The sequence below is a fragment of the Tursiops truncatus genome, chromosome 8, assembly GCF_011762595.2.
Source record: "Tursiops truncatus isolate mTurTru1 chromosome 8, mTurTru1.mat.Y, whole genome shotgun sequence".
NCBI lineage: Eukaryota > Metazoa > Chordata > Mammalia > Artiodactyla > Delphinidae > Tursiops > Tursiops truncatus.
Genome location: NC_047041.1, coordinates 66,453,581 through 66,477,953, shown reverse-complemented (window position 1 = coordinate 66,477,953; position 24,373 = coordinate 66,453,581). Strand labels below are relative to the sequence as shown.

General features: G+C 37.3%; 1 protein-coding gene across 14 annotated transcripts in view; it reads left to right on the top strand.

Annotated features, from left to right (window-relative positions):
- Nucleotides 1-24,373, top strand: part of LOC109552255 (parathyroid hormone) — a 122,640-nt gene that overhangs the window by 17,032 nt on the left and 81,235 nt on the right. For 6 of the 14 annotated variants that reach the window (XR_012333471.1, XR_012333470.1, XR_002179062.3 and 3 more), the window contains one exon: nucleotides 11,088-21,059. The exons of 6 other annotated variants lie outside the window; for them this stretch is intronic. The gene's annotated coding sequence lies outside the window, so the exon portion shown is untranslated. Of the gene's footprint in view, nucleotides 1-7,337; nucleotides 21,060-24,373 lie in introns of those variants that run through there. 2 more of the 14 variants (XR_012333463.1, XR_012333462.1) reach the window with 1 other exon arrangement.

Here is a 24,373-nt window from a genome sequence, read left to right as displayed (position 1 = left end):
AAACATCTGGAACTATTTAAATACTTTGCAGAATAAAAATGTTCATAAGTACACCTAAGGAAAATTTAATAAGAATTTCCGTTCAATAAAGCAAGAGCTCAAATACCAGATAAAATGAGACCAGTTAAAAGGAGATGGAAAGGGAAATTGCAGAGTTGCAAAACCAATTCAAGGACCAAAATAACACTAACTTTCTCTAACAAATTAATATGAAATAGGAAGAAATAGAATGGGCACAACTGAAAAGAGATTTCTAACACAAAAGAAAGCCTGGTTGATCACTTATAAGAGAAGAAAACAAAGGTGAAAGCAATTAGAAGTTAGACATTGCAGAGGACAAACATTATCCAACATAAGACTAATTATTATCCCTAGAAGAGTGAGCTTAAAAAATGCAGAGTGGATATATGTATACGTATAACTGATTCACTTTGCTGTATAGCAGAAAGTAACACAACATTGTAAATAAATGATACTCCAATAAAAAATTTTTAAAAAGAGGTCTAAATAGAGGTGACCAAAAAAATGCAGCAAAAAAAAGTATTAAAAGAAACTGAAACTGTAAATTAAAGGGCTGATTTTGATCATTCCAGAATGATCTACCTGAGATGAAACATATCAAATTAAGTTGAATTTCAAGGATTAAAGAATGTTCTTTAAGCATCAACCCAGAAAAAGAAGGTCATCTATAAGAGGGGGCAATGGGATTATCCTTTGACTCTTCCACAACAGTATTTATGCCAGAAAATAATAGAACAATCTCTAATAAGCTAAAATGTGAGACAAGAATACTACACATGTAAGGAAGCATATTAACATCCCTAAGCAGAAAGGAACTCAGGAATCACATTGCCCAGGAGTCCTAGCACAAAACTACTTAAAAAAAAAAAATCCATATATCCATGAGATTTAAGTATACAGAAGGTAAAGTAAGAGGATTGGTGGTAAACAATGAATACATTTAAATATGGAGTTAAATAACTGTGATATAGAGCATGGTCTGAAATGGTGTTCACCGAATATTTCTGATGATTATTTCTGGAGGATAGTATTTTTATTTCTTTTTACTTTCTTACTAATATGTTGCTGTGCTTCTTGAATGCTTTTCAAAGAGTGTGCTTTATTTGCCTTTTCACCAACACAGAAGTCATTGGTTTAAAAATAAATTTGTGATATAGATTAAGTAAATTATCTTTAGGAATTTTAGGAGGGGGTAAACTTAATCTGGGACAAAACTTGTTGTCTTGATTTTTGTCTTTTAAATATTTAGTATCTTGTTCGTAATAGTCTATCTTGATATGTAATATTTTGTATTCTAAGGGTGGAATTATGCAGCACAAAACAGTCTTTCATTTTCTTGGCTTTAATTGCATTACTAAAGTCCTTTCCAAACTTCAAAAAAATGGAGGAGGAGGGAAAACTTCCTGACTAATTCTATGAGGCCAGTGTTACCCTAATGCCAAAACCAGACAAAGGCGTCACAAGGAAAATGAAAAAACCAAACTACAGACCAACATCCCTGTGAATATAGTCACAAAAATCCTCAGCAAAATAATAGCTGCATATTTATTCATTTGCAGACCACGTCTAGCAACGTATAAAAACGTATAAAAAAGGATTATATACCATGACCAATTGGGACTTATCCCAAGAATGCAATGTTGGTTTAACATACAAAAATCAAGCAACATTAATAGAATAAAGTTTAAAAATCATATAATCTCAATATTTCTGATGAAAACATTCAACAAACTAAGAATAGAAGGCAACTTCCTTAATCTGATAAAGGGCATCTGTGAAAAAACCACAGCTAACATCATACTTAATGGTGAAAGTTTTAAGGCTTCCCCCTAAGATCGGGAACAAGACAAGGAAGGATGTTTGCTCTTGCCGCTTCTATTCAACATTGTGCTGGAGAGTCTGGTCAGTGCAATTAGGCAAAAAGAAAAAAAAAGAAAAGAATAGCAAAAAAGAAAAGCCCCATTCAGACTGGAAAGGAAGAAGTAAAACTACTTCTACTTGTAGATGACATAATCTTGTACATAGGAAATCCCAAGACTCCATTAAGAACATTAAAACTAAGAAATAAATTTACTCACTGAAGTTGCAAAATAGAAGCTCAATATACAAATGTCAATTGTACCTAGGTACACCAGCAAACAACAGTAAGAAAATAAGATTGAGAAAACAATTCCATTTTCAATAGCATCAAACAAATAAAATATTTAGAAATAATTTTTTTAATTGTTAAAAATTTTGAAAAAAATTAAAGAAGACCTAAATAAATGTGAAGACATGGTCACAGATTGGAAAAATTAATATTGTTAAGATGGCAATATACCCCAAGTTGATCTACAGATCCAGTGCAATCACTATCAAAATACCAACAGCTTTTCTTTTGATCCTAAAATTCACATGGAATAGCAAGGGATTTGAAATAGTGAAAGTAATCTTGAAAAAGATCAAAGTTGGAGGACACACAATTCTTGATTTCAAAACTTATTACAAAACTACAATCATCAAGGCATTGTGGTACTGGCATAAAGATAGCAATATAGATTAATGGAATCAAGTTGACAGTCCAGAAATAAACCCTTATATTTACAGTCATTTGATTTCAACAAGGATACCAAAACAACTCATTGGGGAAAAGAATAATCTTTTCCACAAATGACACGGGGACAGCAAGATATCCACGTGCAAAATGACACAGGGACAGCAACAAATCCACATGTGTTTGTACCCCCTACCTCACACCATATAAAAAAATTAACTCAAAATGAATCAAATAACTAAATGTAAAACTTTAAACTGTAAAACTCTTAGAAGAAAGCATGAGTATAAGGTTTTGTAACCTTGGATTAACCAATGATTTCTTAACTATGCCACCAAATATGGGAATGCAAATTGATACAACCACTATGGAGAACAGTATGGAGGTTCCTTAAAAAACTAAAAATAGAACTACCATATGATCCAGCAATCCCACTACTGGGCATACACCCTGAGAAAACCATAATTGAAAAAGAGTCTTGTACCACAATGTTCATTGCAGCTCTATTTACAATAGCCAGGACATGGAAGTAACTTAAGTGTCCATCGACAGATGAATGGATAAAGAAGATGTGGCACATATATACAATGGAATATTACTCAGCCATAAAGAGAAACGAAATTGAGTTATTTGTAGTGAGGTGGATGGACCTAGAGTCTGTCATACAGAGTGAAGTAAGTCAGAAAGAGAAAAATAAATACCGTATACTAACACATATATATGGAATCTAAGAAAAAAAAAAAAAGGTCATGAAGAACCTAGGGGTAAGATGGGAATAAAGACAGAGACCTACTAGAGAATGGACTTGAGGATATGGGGAGGGGGAAGGGTAAGCTGTGACAGAGTGAGAGAGTGGCATGGACATATATACACTACCAAACGTAAAATAGATAGCTAATGGGGGGCGGCCACATAGCACAGGGAGATGAGCTCGGTGCTTTGTGACCACCTAGAGGGGTGGGACAGGGAGGGTGGGAGGGAGGGAGATGCAAGAGGGAAGAGATATGGGAACATATATATATGTATAACTGATTCACTTTGTTATAAAGCAGAAAGTAACACACCGTTGTAAAGCAATTATACTTCAATAAAGATGTTAAAAAAAAAAAGATGTGGCACATATATACAATAGAATATTACTCAGCCATAAAAAGAAACGAAATTGAGTTATTTGCAGTGAGGTGGATGGACCTAGACACTGTCAGTGAAGTAAGTCAGAAAGAGGAATACAGATACCGTATGCTAACACACATATATGGAATCTAAAAAAAAAATGGTTCTGAAGAACCTAGGGGCAGGACAGGAATAAAGACGCAGAGGAAGAGAATGGACTTGAGGACACAGGGAGGGGGAAGGGTAAGCTGGGACGAAGTGAGATAGTGGCATGGACATATATACACTACCAAATGTAAAATAGATGTCTAGTGGGAAGCAGCCACATAGCACAGGGAGATCAACTCAGTGCTTTGTGTCCACCTAGAGGGATGGGATAGGGAGGGTGGGAGGGAGACGCAAGAGGGAGGAGATAGGGGGATATATGTTTATGTATAGCTGATTCACTTTGTTATACAGCAGAAGGTGGCACACCTTTGTAAAGCAATTATACTCCAAAAAAGATGTTAAAAAAAATGCCACCAAATAAAAATTATATTGGACTTTATCAAAATTAAAAATGTTTGTGCTTCAATGTGAAGAAAGTGAAATAACTAACCACAGAATGGGAGGAAATATTTGCAAATTATATATCAGATAAGAAACTAGTATCCAGAATACATAAAGGGCACTTTCAACTAAACAGTAAAAAGACAATCCAACTAAAATATGGGCAAAGGATTTGAATAGACATTTCTCCAGGGAAGGTACATAAATAGCCAATAAGCACATGAAAAGATGTTCAGCATCATCAGCCATTAGGGAAATGCAAATGGAAACCACGATGAGATACCATTTCTCACCCCCTAGAAAGGTTAAAATAAAAATGAGGGCCAAGTGTTGCTGAGGATCTGGAATAGAACCTTATAGCTTGCAGATGGTGTTTGTCAGCTACTCGAAATGTTATACATAGAATTAACACGTGACCCAGTAATTACACTCCTAGGTGTATACCCAATAGAATTGAAAACACACATGGACACAAAAAATTGTACATGATGTTCATAACTGCATTATTTACAATAGCTATAAAGTAGAAACAACCCAAATATCTATCATTATGAGTGGATTAATAAATTGTGATGTATCCATACAATGGCATGTTGTTTAGCCATAAAAAGAAATAAAGTACTAATACATGTTACAACATGGATGAGCCTTGAAACATGCTAAATGAAAGAAACCAGACACACAATGCCACATATTATATGATTCTATTTATATGAAATGTCCAGAATAGGCAAATTCATAGAGACAGAAAATAGACTAGTAGGGACTTCCCTGGGGGGCGCAGTGGTTAAGCGTATTCGCCTGCCAATGCAGGGGACATGGGTTTGATCCCTTGTCTGGGAAGATCCCACATGCCGTGGAGCAACTAAGCCCGTGCACCACAGCTACTGAGCCTGCGCTCTAGAGCCCATGAGACACAACTACTGAGCCTGCGTGCCGCAACTACTGAAGCCCACGCACCTAGAGCCTGTGCTCTGCAACAAAGAGAAGCCACCGCAATGAGAATCCTGTGCACTGCAACAAAGAATAGCCTCTGCTCTTGGCAACTAGAGAAAGACCACGCACAGCAACGAAGACCCAACGCTGCCATAAATAAATAAATAAATAAATACATTTATTAAAAGAAAAGAAAATAGACTAGTAGTTGTCAGCGGTTGAGGGAAGGTGAAAATGGGGAGTAACTGATGAAAATGTTCTGGTATTATATAGTAGTGATAGTTGCACAAGTTTGTGAATATACAGCAACCACTGAGTCACATTACTTAAAAGTGTGAATTTTATGGCATGTGAATTATAGCCCAATTAAAAAAAAAGAATGAGGGAGTGTAAGGGCCCATGTATTGCCCATTTGGGCTGATCTCTGAGCCGAACCATGCTAAACATTAACTGAGAAAGGAAATACTATCATGTTATGACCCCTTTCCCTTCCCACATGGAAAATGTCCCAAGAAAAAGCTGACAAGTCAAGAGGATCCAGCAGAGCCAAACAGTCTCTGAAGAAGCAAGTTGGGATCTTTTTTTGAGAGGTTTTTGATAATTTCTGTAGGAGACAGACCAAAAAAAAGCAGAAGAGCGTCCTTTGCCTCACAATCTGCCTCAGCTGTCTCTGTTGCAAGGGACTGAGAATCATCATTCAAGTAACAGTTATGGGATAGCTGGGGTAATGGTACTCACAGGAATCAAAAGACAGGAATCAGAATCATGTGGGAAGGCCTATGGCAACGCAGAAAAGGACAGAAAGCCATGTTTCTGGGCAGTGGACAGTTCTTGGTTTGGCTTCCCTATATTCATCTTTTCCTGTTCTTAGCCCCCCAGTTTCCTTTTCCCCCATTGCCTCTTCCACTTTGATTAATTTGGAGCTATTGTTTGAGATTTGGCTTGTAACCCAAGCTAGGAGGGCAGGCCCATGACTCAAGCTAGGGCATTTTATATTCCCTCCCTGGAATTTGAATCTCTAGCACAGGGACAAAGAGACTGAAGCTATCAATTATCAAATTTCACTCTGTCTGTATAGCAACATCTTGACCAGACCATTCCTGCCACCGAGACAGCTATTGTCTCTAGGGCTGTCTTGCTTCCCACCAGTCCTCAAGTCTGACTCTCCCACCTCCTGTCAATCTGATTATACCCCTAATGCCTCTGTTTTTTTTAAAAAAATTTATGTATCTATTTATTTGGCTGTGCTGGGTCTTAGTTGCAGCACACAGGATCTTTTAGTTGCGGCATGCATGCGGGATCTAGTTCCACGACCAGTGATCGAACTCAGGCCCCTGCATTAGGAGAGCAGGGTCTTAACCACTGGACCACCAGGGAAGTCCCCCCCAATGCCTTTTGAATAAATTCCCTTCTGCTTAAGTTAGTCAGAGCCATTTTCTGCAGCTTGCCACAGAGAGCTTCACTCATGAATGGCTGGAACCATGGTAGAGCTGGGTCCCGTGGGACTGGGTGGTCATGCAGAATCCAAAACAACTCTTGGGTCCTCAGCAGTAAAAACTGAAGTACTGTCTCTCTAGTGCACCATGATCAGCTATTCTTTGTCTGCTATTCTCTGCATCTGTTTCTTTCCCTACTACGAATTCATCCTCACCCTTTATCTTCTCTCCAGCTCACAGTTCCTGTATACTCAAACGTTCAATTAGTCTCTTTAACACATTCATGACCCCTGCAGGGGAGGGAAAACCATTCCTCTATCCTCTTAGGTTCTGTGGCCAGGCCTGAGAATTAAACTGACATAAGAGAGATTAACAGGAGAAATATATACAAATTTTATTGAATATTGTTATGTGCACTTGGAGCCTTTATAGGAAAACTGAAGACCCGAAGAAGCAATTAGGACCAAGAGCTTATATACCTTTTTTTTCTTTTTTTAATCAAAAAGACAATAAATTTGTGGAGAAATGACAAGACAAAGGAAAAGAGTTTAACCTTCTAGGAGTGGTAAATTGTGAGGAAGTGACTAGGAAATATTAGGGGAAAGTAATGAAAGATAAGGGTTGTTTTAGTAGGTTGGTTTGTACAGATCAATTTTGGCATTGACTCCCGATCTCTGGTGATAAGAATGTTCTCTTCCTGATACGTGGAGGACACTTTTCTTATGGGAAATTTTATGATCTGCTTTTAGGTAGAAAGGAGAAGTTCGGAGAGCCCTTCCTGCATCTGCTGTTTCTCAAATGCCTTCCACTCAAATAATCAATGTGTCAAAGCTGTGTATTTCGATTCGCATTTGGCATGTTCTGCTCCCCTCAGGCTTCTGAGCCTCTGCTTTCATCCTTAATTTACTGAAACTTTCAGGATTCAGCAATTAAACTTCTGTGAGTGAGACTCTGCCACAGCTCATTCCCCAATAATCAGAGTGCCACACAGGGCCAGGACTAGGGTGAAGCAAGCAAGGCCCCCAGAGAACAGAATTTCAGAAGGCATGCACTCTGTGATGCCAGCCACGCACTTGTACAACCCTAAGAGGGAATGCCTCCTGACATGCTGCCCCCTGGCGGTCTTGCTGGCCTCACCCTAGTGCTGGCCCTGGACTGCCTCAGCACAGTGTTTGGAGGGCCAGCCTAATGCTTGCTAGAGTGCCCTTGAGTCAATTTCCCCTCCCTAAAGTACATTCCTCAAATCCCCAAGGTTCTGGGAGGGGGCCATGGCTTTTATCTTCCCCACAGAGTCCTCATATTATGCTCCAGAATTCACCTTGTCCCAGGGTGATTGAAGGTGGAAGCACACATTCTCTTCACCTCCCCATTCTCAGAGCTGTCCTCCCTTACCTTAGGTTCTCATCAAAAGATTCCTCTGAAAATAATGAGCCGTCCATTTTCCAAAATGTGAACAACTCAATCTTTTATAATATCACATGTAGGCTTACAACCAAGCAGTCAAGCTCGTTTTGGATATTTGTGGCTTGTCTTCAGTTCTAATTTCCTACTTCTAGTTACTTGGACAAAATCACATCCCTTCCTTCAAAACAGTGATTTTTAGGTGTAGGCTATTCTATTTCCAGATTAAGAAAAAATGTTTTTAATATCATTTTCAGGGATGTGGTTCTGCTAAAAAAAAACAAAAACAATTTACCCCTTTAAATAGGACCCTCGATTTTTCAACATAAACCATCTATATTTGTATATTTTTACAGAATTCCCCAAGGAAAGTTGATAGATACTTGACTCATATTCATGTAACTAAAAAGTCATGCAAAAATAATACTTTCCAGAGTGCGGGGAGGGTCTGCTCCTAAAAGTAATCTGTTTTTCCATCCTGCATGGCAGAAGGTGCTTGCAGCATATAAAATGAAAATGTTCTTCCATCTACACTTTTTGTAAGGTCCAGTCTTTAGTAAGCAAACTCCTTCCTCAGGTAAGGCAAAGAATTTCATGTCATTCCACTGTACAGGATGTGGGCCAGCCTATGTATTGGTGGTTCTTCAGCCAGGTGCCTATGTATTGGTGGCTCTTCAGTCAGGTGCCTACCTGGCCTCAATCAGCTGTGGCCATGTGGTATGGGGTGAGATAGTCACATAATGAAAAACAAGGTTACTTGGTCAGCATGGGCCATAAATGGTCTGGGGTAGAAGCAAGGTATTTACATCATTAACACAGGCCACAAGTGATTCTAAGTTGAGAATCCCTAGGAAATGCATCTTTGAAAACAAAAGGTATGTATCTAGTGATAAATTCCCCATAAAAGAGAAGGAGCAGGGAACATCTGTGATTGGGATTTGATCTCCTCTACTCCCAGACTAACTTGGTGTACATGGGGCTGATCCATATAAATAGGCAAAGTGTCAGAGAACAGGTTGAGAGAATGGAACATTTTGTTTATGACAAAGACTTCCAAAGGGCAGAGTGTATTGGGGAAGTTGCAGAGGAATATGATACTGCGTCAGATCACTAGCTAGAGGATGCTCAGAGCCATATAATTTAGTACGTCCCATCTTTCAAAAAATGCTTCTTGACCACACTTCCCCTTGCAAAAGCTTCTTTATTTCTCAATTCCACCTTACTGCAAAGCTCCTCAAAAGAGTTGTCTATTATCTCTATTTTACTTCCTATCCTCATATTCTCTCTTATATTCACTCCATTCAGGCTTTATAACTTTGGCAAAGTAATCAATCTTCATGTTTCCAGGTCCAATGATTATTTTTCAGTTTCATCTTGTTAACCACCAGCAGTGGTTGACACAGTTGATCATTTCCTCTTTCTTGAAATATTTCTTCACTTGGCTTTAAGGGCATCATATCTCTTTTATTTTCCTTCTACCTCATAGACCATTTGTTCAGAGCCTCCATTGTTGATGTCTCCTCCTCAGCATTTATTGGAGTCTACCAAGGCTTAATGCCCAGCTCTCTTCTTTATCCACCTTCCCTCCCTAGATTATCTCATCCAGTATCATTACTTTAAGTGGCGTCTATATGCTGATGACTCCCCCAAATTCTTATCTCTAGTCCTGACCTTGACCCCACTCCCAAGTCAATAACTTTTACAACCACTTCTTGGTGTCTCCACTTGGAGAGTGTAGAAGTTTACATGTCCAACACTGTCTTTCTTCCCCCAAACCTGCTCTTCATATAGTTTTTCTTATTTTAATAAGTGGCAACCCCATTCTATCCGTTGCTCAGACAAAAAAATGATCCTGGATTCCTCTAACACCTCACATCCAGTCACTCTGGAAATCCTACTTCTTCTACCTTTAAAATATAACTTGAATCTAGCCATTTATCACCACCACTTATGCTACCCTGTTTCAAGTCACCATAGCTCTCATGTGGATTAATAGCCTCCTCACTTATCTTCCTGTGTTTCTATCCCCACCTTCCCACATAGTCTATTGTTAAGACAGCAGCCATAATGATCCTTTTAATACATAATTCAGATCATGTTACTCTTGCACAACCCTTCCATCCCACCCCAACCCCTGCATTTCCAATCAGTGAGAGGATACATTTTTAGTACTTGGCATTGGGTATATTTGGATAGTCCTTTGGCTAAATATTTTTATTGAAGCATAATTGATTTAAAGTATCATATTAGTTTCAGGTGTATCACATAGTGACTCTATTTTTATAGATTAAATCGATTTTATAAATTTAAAGTTATAAAATATTGCTTATATTCTTGTGCTGTACAATATATCTTTGCAGTATACTTATTTTATGCATAGTAGTTTGTACCTCTTAATCCCCTACCCCTATCTTGCTCCTCCCCACTGGTAACCACAGTTTGTTTTCTATATCTGTGAGTCTGTTTCTGTTTTGTTATGTTCATTTGTTTCTTTTATTTTTTAGATACCACGTATGTGGTAACATACAGTATTTGTCTTTCTCCATCTGACTTATTTCACTAAGCAATAATACCCTCCAGGTCCATTCATTTGTTGCAAATGGCAAAATTTCATTCTTTTTATAGGGCTAATTAATACTGTATTGTATATATATCACATCCATTTATCTTTATCCATTCATCTGTTGATGGACACTTAAGTTGCTTCCATATCTTGGCTATTGTAAATAATGCTGCTGTGAACATCAAGGTGCATGGATCTTTTCAAATTAGTGTTTTTGTTATTTTATGGGTATATACCCAGGAGTGGAATTGCTGGATCATATGGTAACTCTATTTTTGTGTTTTGAGGAACTTCCACACTGTTTTCCATAGTGCACACCAACTTACCTTCCCACCAACAATGTACTAGGGTACACGTTTCCCCACATTTGTTATTTGTAGACTTTTTGATGATAGCCATTCTGACAGGTGTGAGGTCATATCTCATTCCTTTGGCTAAAATTTAAAGTAAGAAATCTGTATTAGTTTCCTATTTCTGCGTTAAAAATTACCACAAACTTAGTGGCTTAAAACAACACAAATTTATTCTCTTACAGTTCTGGAGGTCAGAAGACTAAAATCAAGATATCAGCAGGGCTGTATTCATTCTGGAGGCTTCAGGAAAGAATGTATCTTTGCCTTTTTTTAGCCTCTAGATGCTGCCTGCATTCCTTTCCTCATGTCCCATTTCTTGCCTCATGGCTTATTCCTTGCAGCACTCCAACTTTTTGCTTCCCCTTCAGATCTCCTAGTACTACTTACTCTGATTGCCTGCCTCCTCCTTTTAAGGACCCTTGTGATTACTTCAGACCCACTCTGATAATACAGGATAATTTCCCCATTTAAAAATCCTTAATCTCATCTGCAAAGTTCCTTTTGCTATATATGATAATACTCAGTGGTTCTTGGAGGACCAATATTCAGCCTACCACAATCTCTTTCTCACATTGTTCACAAAAATAAATTCTGATGAATTTCAGGCCCATGTGTTTTTTATTTTTATTTTCAAAAATAATTTATTTATTTGGTTGTGCCAGGTCTTAGTTTGGTGCTAAGGATCTTCATTGCCACGTGTGGGATCTTTGTTGCGGCATGCGGGCTTTAGTTGAGGCATGCGGGATCTTTAGTTGCAGTATGAAAACTCTTAGTTGTGGTATGTGGGATCTAGTTCCCTGACCAGGGCTCGAACCCAGGCCCCCTGCATTGGGAGTGCAGAGTCTTAGCCACCGGACCACCAGGGAAGTCTCTCAGATCCATGTGTTTTTTAAAAAACATATCTTTCAAATAATAAAAGAAAATTTAAGGGAATAGATTTATTATCCTAGATGTAGAAAGTCCTTAAATGAGTTTCAGAAACCTAAATCAGAGTGACATCAGTGAAATTTTTAATTTTTTTATTATTTTTAATTTTAAAAATTTTGGCCACCTGCACGGCTTGTGGGATCTCACTCCTCTGACCAGGGATTGAACCTGGGCCACAACAGTGAAAGCACCAAATCCTAACCACTAGACCACCAGGGAACTCCCACATCAGTGAAAATTTTAAAGTAGAGAGGGAAATCCAAAGTTCGTCCCATCCATAAAAGCAGTAAATAAACTGGAAAAAGAAAACTGTCAAAACCAACTTTATCAGAACCTCTAGAAAGTAATAAAAAGTTTGCAACCAGGCAAATGCTTAATCAAGAAAAAAAAAAAAAACCAGGTGAATCTTGGTAAGACAGCTTTGTGGAATTTTGATTTTTCACTCCTTATCCTCCATCCCTCACTCCCTGGTTCATTCAGCAGCAGCTTTCAAGACATCTTGCATTATAGGTTAAGTTCCAAGTGCCAGAGAGAGAAGAACAGACCTTATTCTCAAAGAATTATGGTAGTTTTTTTTTTTTTTTAACTTGTCTGGTGGTTCCCTGAAAGACCAGATCAAAGGACTTGACTTTATTTCACCTAACTTGGATCTCTCCCGATGCTAAGGCAGTTACCTGGAGGTATTTGTCAGAAACATTTAAAGGCAAATGTATTATCTGCTGCTACATGGGGCAAAAAATAACAGTTGGAACAAGCAATAGAAAAGCTTGGGAGGGGAAATCCTGGGAAATGAGATGCTTTGGGGAATAAGGCTTCTGAAAAGTTCCCAAGACTCTGGAAGGGCATTGCATGCCCAGGGCTGGTGTGTGTTCAGAAAAGACCAGAGAAGACCCTGGGCTCTCACCTCTAGCTGGCCTTAAGTCTCTGCTCAAGCAGGAAGTGAAGTCTAAGGCACAGTTGCTAACATCTGGATAAGTGTTGAATGTGTGCCACAACATGCACATGGAGACCCGTAACAAACTGGGAGGTTTTCTGTTGTTGTTTTCCAGACATTAAAGGAAATCTGTCAAATCATTAGCTGATCATTGAGATAATTGAACAGAGACTTCAGTGGCCCACATGACCAAAAAAAAAGTGTTTACAAAATTAATTCAGAAAACTCAATAAAGAAACAAACAACAACTACAACAAGCAGGAACAGCAAACCTTGGGGAGGAAAGAATATAATTTCTGTAGATGCTGCATTATAATATTCAAAAGGTACTTGTACAAAGAAGTAAAGGAAACCAGGAGAACAAAGTCTCATCAAATAGAGAATATCAATAAATAAATAGAGATTATTTAAAAATGAACCAAATAGAAATTCTGGAACTGAAAAATGTATAACTGAAATTAAAAATTCACTTGAGGGTTCAACAGCAGATTTAAATATGCAAAAGAAAGAGTCAGTGAAATTAAAGATAGGTCAATTGAAATTATCTGATCTGAGGAGAACAAAGAAAAATGAATGAAAAAAAATGAAGAATCTCAGAAATTTGTGAGACACCACCAAGCATACCAACGTACACGTAATTGGAGTCCCAGAAGGAGAGAAGAGAAAGGGACAGAAAGAATGTTTGAAGAAATAATGGCTGAAAACCTCCTAGATTTGATAAAAGATGTGAATGGTCATATTCAACAAGCTCAGTGAACTTCAAGTAGGATAAAATCAAGGAGATACACACCAAGATACATTATAATCAAACTGTCAAAAATCAAAGACAAAGAGAATCATGAAATCAGCAAGGGAGCAATGACTTGTCAAGTACAAGTGATCATCAATAAGATTAACAGCTGACTTCTCATCAGAAACCACAGAGGCCAGAGGGTATGAGACAACATATTCAAAATGCTAAAAGAAAAAAAAAAACCCTGTCAACCAAGAATTATATATCCAGCAAAATGATCTTGCAGAAATGAAAGAGGTATACTTATTGCATCATTTTTCACAATACCCAATATGTAGAAGCAACCTAAATTCCCATCAGTGGATTAAAGGATAAAGAAAATATTGAACATACATATAATAGAATATTATTCAGTCTTAAAAAAGGAAATCCTGTCATATACTACAGCAAGTATGAACTTTGAAGACAGTATGCTAAGTAAAATAATCCAATCACAAAAAGACAAACACTCATGATTCCATTTATATGAAATATCTAAAGTAATCAAACTCATAGAAATGAAATAATAGTAGTTTCCAGGGACTGGGGTGAGGAGGAAATGGGAGTTGTTGTTCAATGAATATAGAGTTTCAGTTATGCAAGATGAAAAAGTTCTAGAGAACTGTTGTACAACTATGTGCATATAGTTAACAATACTGTAACATATACTTAAAAATTGTTAAGATGGTAAATTTATGTCATGTGTTGTTGTTGTTTTTTAACCACACACAAGAAAAGCCTAACAAAAAAGGAAGAAACCAAGACTTTCGCAGATAAATAAAAACTGAGAAATTGTTTCTGGTAAACATTCCCCTACAAGAAATGAAAAAAGGAGCCCTTTAATCTGAAATAAAAGAACACTAGATGTAAATTCAAATCCACATGAAGAAATGTCCACTAATAAAGGTAACCACATAGCTAAATATAAAAGTCTTTTTTAAAAAAATTTTATTTATTTATTTTTGGCTTGTTGGGTCTTCGTTTCTGTGCATGGGTTTCCTCTAGTTGCGGCGAGTGGGGGCCACTCTTCATCGCAGTGCACGGGCGTCTCTCTGTCGCAGCCTCTCTTGTTGCAGAGCACAAGCTCCAAACGCACAGGCTCAGCTCAGTAGTTGTGGCACATGGGCCTAGTTGCTCCATGGCATGTGGGATCTTCCCAGACCAGGGCTCAAGCCCGTGTCCCCTGCATTGGCAGGCAGATTCTCAACCACTGCGCCACCAGGGAAGCCCAAAAGTTAGTCTTAATGTATTTTTGGTTATAACTTCTCTTTTTAGTCTACTCAATTTTTAAAAATCTACATAAAACAATAATTATAAATCTGTGTTGGGCACATATTGTGTAAAAATGTAATTTGAGGCAATAACAGCATAGGGAATGGAGGAGCTATATAGGAACAACGTTTTTATATATTATTGAAACTAAGTTGGTATTAACTGAAATTATCTTGTTGTAAATTAAGATGTTAATTGTAATCCCATGGGAAACCATTAAGAAAATAACTAGAAAATATATAGTAAAGGAATTGAAAAGAAAAAAATGGTATACTAGAAAAATATTATTTAATTAATTACTATCCACTTAACACAAAAGAAGGCAGTAATAGGGTAACTACAGAACAAAAAAGATATGAGACATATGTAAAACAAATAGAAAAATCACAAAAGTAAATCCTTTTCTATCAGTTATTACATTAAATATAAATGGGTTAAACTCTCACATTTAAAGCAGAGATTGGCAGAATGGATAAAAATTTGATCAAACTATATGCTGTCTACAAGAGACTCACTTTAGATCCAGGACACAAATAGACTGAGAATTAAAGAATGGAAAAATATATTTCAGTAAACAAAAGAGAGCAAACAGTAAGCAAAAGAGAATTGGAGTGGCTATTCTAATATCAGACAAAATAGACTTTAAGACAAAAATTGTTACACAGATAAAGAGGGGCATTACATAATAATAAAAGAGTCAATTCATCAAGAAGATACAACAATTGCAAACATATATGCAACTAACAACAGAGACCTAAAATATATTAAGCAAAAACTGACAGAGTTGAAGGGAGAAATAGACATTTCAACAACAGTAATTGGAGACTTCAACACCTCACTTTCAATAATCAATAGAACAACTAGACAGAAGATAAACAAGGAAATATAAAACTTGAATGACTATAAATCAACTAGACCTAACAGACATGTGTAGAATACTTCAGCCAAAAACAGCAGGATTCACATTATTTCCAACTGTACGTGGAACATTCTTCAGCACAGAACATGTTGGGTCATGACACAAATCTCAATAAAGTTTAAAATATTAAATGTTATAAAGTATCTTCTCTGACAACAATGGAATGAAGTTAGAAATCAATAAAAGAAGAAAATCTGGAGATTCACAAATATGTGGAAATTAAACTACACAGTCTTAAACAAGCAATGGGTCAAAGAATAAATACAAAAGGAAATTAGAAAATACTTTGAGATGAATGAAAACAGAAACACAACATACCAAAACGTATGAGATGCAGCGAAAGCAGTGCTCAGGGGGAAATTTATAGATGTAAACATCTGCATTTTTAAAAAAGAAGAAGATCTCAAATCCACAACCCAGCATTCCACCTTAAGGAACTAGAAAAAGAAGAGCAAACTAACCACAAAGTAACTAGAAGTAAGGAAACAATAAAGATTAGAGCAGAGATAAACAAAATAGAGAATAGAAAAACAATAGAATCAGTGTAAGTTTGGTCCTTTGAAGAGATCAACAAAATTAAACTTTTAGCTAGACTGACCCAGCAAAACAGAGAGAGGACTCAAATTAATAAAATCAAGAATGAAAATGGAGACATTACTTTCAATCTTGCATAAATAGAAAGTTTATAAGAGAATGCTTTGAAAAATGTACACCAACAAATTGGATAAACTGGATAAAATAGACACATTCCTTGAAACACACAAAAACTAAAACTGACTAAAGAATAAATAGAAAATTTGAATAAACCTGTAACAAGTAAAAGGATTGATTCAGTTACCTGAAAACTTCCAACTAATAAAAGCCCAGGATCAGATGGCTTCACTAGTGAATTTTATCAAACATTTAAAGAAGAATTAACACCAGTCCTCAAGCTCTTCAAAAAAAAATGGAAGAGGAGATAACACTACCTAACTCATTGTGTGAGGCCAGTATTACTTTGATACCAAAGCCAGACAAAGAAATCACAATAATAGAAAATACAGACCAATATCCTTCATGAATAAAGATGTAGGGGCTTCCCTGGTGGCACAGTGGTTGAGAGTCTGCCTGCTGATGCATGGGACACGGGTTAGAGCCCTGATCTGGGAGGATCCCACATGCCGTGGAGCAACTGGGCCCGTGAGCCACAACTACTGAGCCTGCACGTCTGGAACCATGCTCCGTAACGAGAGGCCGCGACAGTGAGAGGCCCATGCACCGCGATGAAGAGTGGCCCCCACTCACTACAACTGGAGAAAGCCCTCGCACAGAAACGAAGACCCAACACGCCAAAAAATTAATTAATTAATTAATTAAAAAATAATAATAAAAGACGTAAAATTCCTCAACAAAATAGTAGCAAATGAAATCCAGCTGCATATTAAAAGGATTATACACCATGACCAAGTAGGATTTATTCCAGGAATGTAAGGGTGCGTCAACATGAAAATCAGTCAGTGTAATACACCATATTATGAAAACGAAGGGGGGAAAGTCACATAATCAACTTGATAGATGGAGAAAAAGCATTTGACAAATTCCAGTACCCTTTCATGGAAAAAAACAAAAAACCTGTATTAAGTCAAGAAGAGACGGAATGCTCCGCAACCTAATAAAGGGCATCAGTGAAAAAACTCACAGCTAACATCATGTTTGAAGCTTTCTCCCTAAAATCAGGAACAAGACAAGGATATCTGCTTTCACACTTCTTTCCACTACCTAGCACTGGAAGTTCTAGTCAGAGCAATTAGGCAAGAAAAAGAAATAAAAGTCATACAAAATGGAAAAGAAGAAGTAAAGCTATTTCTATTCACAGATGACATAATTTTAAATATCGAAAACCATAAAGAATCTATTCAAAAACTATTAGAGCTAATAACTGAATTCAGCATAATTACAGGATACAAGATCACTTACAAAAATCAGTTGTATTTCTATACTCTTCAATGAACGACCTGAAAATGAAATTAAGAACACAGTTCTATTTACAACATCATCAAAAATAATAAAATACTTAATAAATTTAACTGAGGAGGTACAAGACTCATATACTGGAAACTGTAAAACACTGCTGATAGAAATTAAAGAGAACCTGAATAAATAAAAAGACATTCTGTGTTCATTGATTGGAAGACAATATTGTTAAGATGGCAATATTCCCTAAATTTACAGATTCAGTGCAATCCCTATCAAAATTTCAATTGCCTGTTTTCCAGAAATGGATAAGTTGATCCTAAAATCCATATAAAATAGCAAGAGACCCATAATAGTCAAAACAATCTTAAAAAGAACAAAGTTAGGGCTTTCCTGGTGGCGCAGTGGTTGAGAGTCTGCCTGCCGATGTAGGGGACACGGGTTCATGCCCCGGTCCAGGAAGATCCAACATGCTGCGGAGCGGCTAGGCCTGTGAGCCATGGCCACTGAGCCTGTGCTGCACAACGGGAGAGGCCATGGCAGTGAGAGGCCCGCGTACCAAAAAAAAAAAAAAAAAGGAACAAAATTAGAGGTCTCACAATTCTAACCTCCAAAACTTACTACAGGGCTTCCCTGGTGGCACAGTGGTTGAGAATCTGCCTGCTAATGCAGGGGACATGGGTTCGAGCCCGGTCCGGGAGGATCCCACATGCTGCAGAGTGACTAGGCCTGTGAGCCACAACTACTGAGCCTGCGCGTCTGGAGCCTGTGCTCCGCAACAAGAGAGGCAGCAGTAGTGAGAGACCTGCGCACCGCGATGAAGAGTGGCCCCGCTTGCCACAACTAGAGAAAGTCCTCACACAGAAATGAAGACCCAACACAGCAAAAATAAATTAATTAATAAACTCCTACCCCCAACATCTTCTAAAAAAAAAAAAAAAACTACAAAGCCACAGTAATCAAAACAGTGCAGTATTGGTATAAATATAGACATATAGATCAATGAAATAGAATTTTGAGTCCAGAAAGAAGCCCTCACATTTATGGTCAACTGATTTTCAACAAGGGTGCCAACACTATTCAGTGGGACAAGAATAGTCTTTTCAACAAGTGGTACTGGGACAACTGGATATCAGTATGCATAAAAATGAAGTTGGACCCTTACCTCACACCATACACAAAAATTAACTCAAAATGGATCAAGATTTAATGTAAGAGATAATATAAAACTCTTAGAGGAAAACATTGGCGCAAATTTCCATTTCTTGGATTTGGCAGTGAAATCTTAGATAGGATATTAAAAACACAAGCAAAGAATATATAAGAAATAGGAAAAAATTAGTTAGACTTCATTAAAGTAAAAAAATCCTGTGCACTGAAGGACGCTATCAAGAAAGTTAAAAGAGAACCCACAGAATGGGAGAACATATTTGCAACTCAAATATCTGATAAGGATCTAGTACTCAGAATATATTTTTCAAAACCTCTTACAACTCATCAACAAAAAGACAAACAACTCAATTAAAAAATAGGCAAAAAGCAAAAAGAATAAAACACCAAAGAATAAATCGACCTACAGAGACAAAAGACCTGTATGCAGAAAACTATAAGACACTGATGAAAGAAATTAGAGATGATACAACCAGATGAAGAGATATACCATGTTCTTGGATTGGAAGAATCAACATTGTGAAAATGAATATACTACCCAAAGCAATCTACAGATTCAATGCAATCCCTATCAAACTACCAATGGCATTTTTCACAGAACTAGAACAAAAAATTTCACAATGTGTATGGAAACACAAAAGGCCCCAAATAGCCAAAGCAATCGTGAGAAAGAAAAATGGAGCTGGAGGAATCAGGTTCCCTGACTTCAGACTATACTACAAAGCTACAGTAATCAAGACAGTATGGTACTGGCACAAAACCAGAAATATAGATCAATGAAACGGGATAGAAAGCCCAGAGAAAAACCCACGCACATATGGTCACCTTATCTTTGATAAAGTAGGCAAGAATATACAATGGAGAAAAGACAGCCTCTTCAATCAGTGGTGCTGGGAAAACTGGACAGCTACATGAAAAAGAATGAAATTAGGGGCTTCCCTGGTGGCGCAGTGGTTGAGAGTCCGCCTGCTGATGCAGGGGACACGGGTTCATGCCCTGGTCTGGGAAGATCCCACATGCCGCAGAGTGGCTGGGCCCATGGGCCATGGCCGCTGAGCCTGTGCATCTGGAGACTGTGCTCTGCAATGGGAGAGGCCACAATGGTGAGAGGCCCGTGTACCGCAAAAAAAAAAAAAAAAAAAAATGAAATTAGAACACTCCCTAACACCATACACAAAAATAAACTCAAAATGGATTAGAGACCTAAATGTAAGACCAGACACTATAAAACTCTTAGAGGAAAACATAGAACACTCTATAACATAAATCCCAGCAAGATCCTTTTTGACCCACCTCCTAGAGAAAGGGAAATAAAAACAAAAATAAACAAATGAGACCTAATGAAACTTAAAAGCTCTTGCATAACAAAGGAAACCATAAACAAGGTGAAAAGACAACCCTCAGAATGGGAGAAAATATTTGCAAGCAAAGCAACTGACAAAGGATTAATCTCCAAAATATACCAGCAGCTCAAGCGGCTCAATATCAAAAAAACAAACAACCCAATCCAAAAATGGGTGGTCGACCTAAATAAACATTTCTCCAAAGAAGTCATATAGTTTGCCAACAAACACATGAAAGGATGCTCAACACCACTAATCATTAGAGAAGTGCAAATCAAAACTACAGTGAGGTATCACCTCACACCAGTCAGAATGGCCATCATCAAAAAATCTACAGAAAATAAATGCTGGAAAGGGTGTGGAGAAAAGGGAACCCTCTGTTGGTGGGAATGTAAATTGATACAGCCACTATGGAGAACAGTATGGAGGTTCCTTAAAAAACTAAAAATAGAGCTACCATACGACCCAGCAATCCCACTACTGGGCATATACCCTGAGAAAACCATAATTCAAAAAGAGTCATGTACCACAATGTTCACTGCAGCTCTATTTACAATAGCCAGGACATGGAAGCAACCTAAGTGTCCATCAACAGATGAATGGATAAAGAAGAAGTGGCACAAATATACAATGGAATATTACTTGGCCATAAAAATAAACAAAATTGAGTTATTTGTACTGAGGTGGATGGACCTAGAATCTGTCATACAGAGTGAAGTAAGTCAGAAAGAGAAAAGCAAATACTGTATGCTAACACATATATTTGGAATCCAAAAAAAAAAAAAAAAAGGTTCTGATGAACCTAGGGACCGGACAGGAATAAAGACGCAGAGGTAGAGAATGGACTTGAGGACATGGAGAGGGGGAAGGGTAGACTTGGACAAAGTGAAAGAGTAGTATTGAAATATATACAATACCAAATGTAAAATAGATAGCTTAGCTAGTGGGAAACAGCCGCATAGCACAGGGAGATCAGCTCGATGCTTTGTGACCATCTAGAGGGGTGGGAAAGGGAGAATGGGACAGAGGCACTAGAAGGAGGGGTTATGGGGATTTATATATACATATAACTGATTCACTTTGTTATACAATAGAAACGAACCCAACATTGTTAAGCAATTATACTCCAAAAAAGCTGTTAAAAAAAAAAAAGTGGATCCAAATACCTAAATCTAAGCACTAAAAGTATAAAACTCTTAAAAGAAAACAGGTAAATCTTCATAACTTTGGATTAGGCAACAGTTTCTTAGATATGACACCAAAAATGTGTGCAACCATCAAAAAAAATGCATAAAGCAGAATTCATTAAAATTAAAAACTTTTGTGGCTTCCAAATACACTATTGAGAAAGTGAAAAGGCCACCCAGAGAAAGGAAGAAAATATTTGCAAATTATATATCTGATAAGGATCTCTTTTTAAGATATATAGGAACTCTTACAGCTCAACAATAAAAAGACAACTCAATTTTTTAAATGTACGAAAATTTGAGTAGACACTTCTCTAAAGATATGTACATTGTTAATAGGCACATGAAAAGATGCTCAGTGTCATTAGTCATTAAGGAAATGCAGATCAAAGCCAAAATGAGATGCCATTTCATATCTACTGAGATGGCTATGATCAAAAAAGCAGACATTAGTAAGTTTTGGTGAAGATGTGGAGAAATTGGAACACTCATACATTGCTGGTGGGAATACAAAATGGCGCAGCCACTTTGGAAAATAGTTTGGAAGTTCCACAGAGGTTAAACATAGAGTTATTCTGTGATCTAACTAGTACATGAGATTCATAAAAGCATTTTTTAATATTTATTAATTTATTTATTTGTTTTGGCTGAGCTGGGTTTTAGTTGCAGCATGCAGGATCTTTGTTGCAGCATGAGGGATCTTTAGTTGCAGCATGCAAACTCGTAGTTGTGGCAGGCATGCAGGATCTAGTTCCCCAACCAGGGATTGAACCTGGGCACCCTGCATTGGAAGTGCGGAGTCTTACCCACTGGACCACCAGGGAAGTCCCATAAAAGCATTTTAAATTATAGCTAAAAAGTAGAAACAGCTCAAGTGTCCATGCATGGATAAACAAAATGTGGTATATGTGTACAATGGAATGTTATTCAGGCATGAAAAAGGAATGGAGTACTGATACTTGCTACAACATAGGTGAACCTTGAAACTGTTATGCTAAGTGAAAGAAGCCAGTCACAAAAGGCCACATATTGTATGATTTCAGAGTAAGCAAATCTGTACAGACAGAATTAGTAGATAAGTGGTGGTCAAAATATGGAGGAGAGGGAGGAATGGGAAGTGACTGCTAACTGATACAGAGTTTCTTTTAGGAGTGGTGAAAGTGTTCTGGAATAGATAGTGGTGAACACACCTTGTGAATATACTAAAAACCACTGAATTGTATACTTTAATTTAAAACAGTGAATTTTATGTTATGAATTATATCCCAATAAAAATAAATTAAGAGTTATCTGGCCTAAAATGTCAATAGTACTGAGATTAAGAATCACAGTAATCTATATAGATGCTAAATTTAGTCACATGGCCACAGATAGCTACAAGGCAGGCTAGGAAGCACAGCCTTTAGCTAGGCAGTCATACACTCAGTTAAAAATTTTACAATTCTAAATCAAGGTTTGACAAAGTATAGCTGGGGGCCAAATCTTTCCATTGCCTCTTTTTGTAAATAATGATTTATTTGAACATAGTCATGAACATTTATTTATATTATATGGCCCTCAAGGCCAAAATTATTTACTGTCTGGTCCTTAACAGAAAAGGTTTTTTGACCTTGCTGTAGAAGAGAGATGACTATTGGGACCAGGTAAAAATCTCTGCCTTACTGTCCCACAACAGAAAGAGCCTGAGTTCCACATGATACATTTTTTTAGTGGTACAGCTCTTTCAGTTCACACATACAAAACAATTTTTCACATAACAACCCACAGTACCAAGGTGGGAGGGTAGAATCATTACTGCAACTATAGTGTTTTCCTATGGCCTCAGCCATCAATGTAAAAGCTGACCCACTGATCCATACAACCTTTTTCTTCATGAAGAGTATATTTTTAGGGTCAGTGTTCTCCTGTCCTTTATCTAGGTTTTGGCCAGACTCACTCTGATCCATCAGACCTCTTTCAATATCTTTGTTTCTTTATTTAATTGTGGATATAATTAGACATGTGTGGGAAGAGAAGAAGTATCCTAATTCATCTGGCCATACCCTTAAAAATGAATCTGAGGGGTGACATTAGTCACTAACAGAACCTGAACTCCAAAGCTTTCATTTCAATTAATATGTCCTTTTACATTTTTAAAATGTGAACAACTTTGTTTTTATTTTTTTACTAAGTTATTAATCCATTAACAAAGAAATATGTTTTGAGCACCTATGTTCCTGGCACTAGATACAGAAGTGAACAAGTGAAATCTTTTTTTCCCATTGCACTTATGTTCTAGTGTCAGGTAGGTATTGGGGAAGGGAGCAGAAAATTAATGAATAAACAAAAAGACAGAATTGAATGAGGGGTAAGAGAGTCAAGAAGGGTGAGAGGTTATTTAGATAAGGTAGACAGGGAAGGTCATTCTGAGTTGGTGATAATTAAATAAAGACTGGGCTGAAGTGAGGCAGCAGGTCATGTGACTCATCTGGGAACATTTCTATTGGAGAGAACAGCAGGCACAAATGCCCTGAGTTGGAAACTAGCTTCATGTATTTGAAGAACAGCAGGACCAGTGTAGCTGGAGTGTAGTGAGCAGGGAAAGAGCAGGAGGAACCAAGGAGACACAATCAAAACCGATTATGTAAGACCTTGTAGGCCAAGGCAAGGGCTTGATGGAACGTGATTTGAAATTTGATATAAAGACAGTGAAATGATCTGATTTATGTTATAAAATACTTTGGCCACCCCCAAAGCAATGAACAGAATGGCAATAAGTACATACCTATCAATAATTACTTCAAATATAAATGGACTAAATGATCCAATAAAAAGGCATATAGTGACTGAAAGGATATAAAAACAAGACCCATATATATGGTGCCTACAAGAGACTCATTTCAGATTTAAAGACACACACAGACCAAAAGTGTTGGAATGGAAAAAAGTATTCCATGCAAATGGAAATTAAAAGAAAGCCAGGGCAGCAATACTTATATCAGACAAAATAGA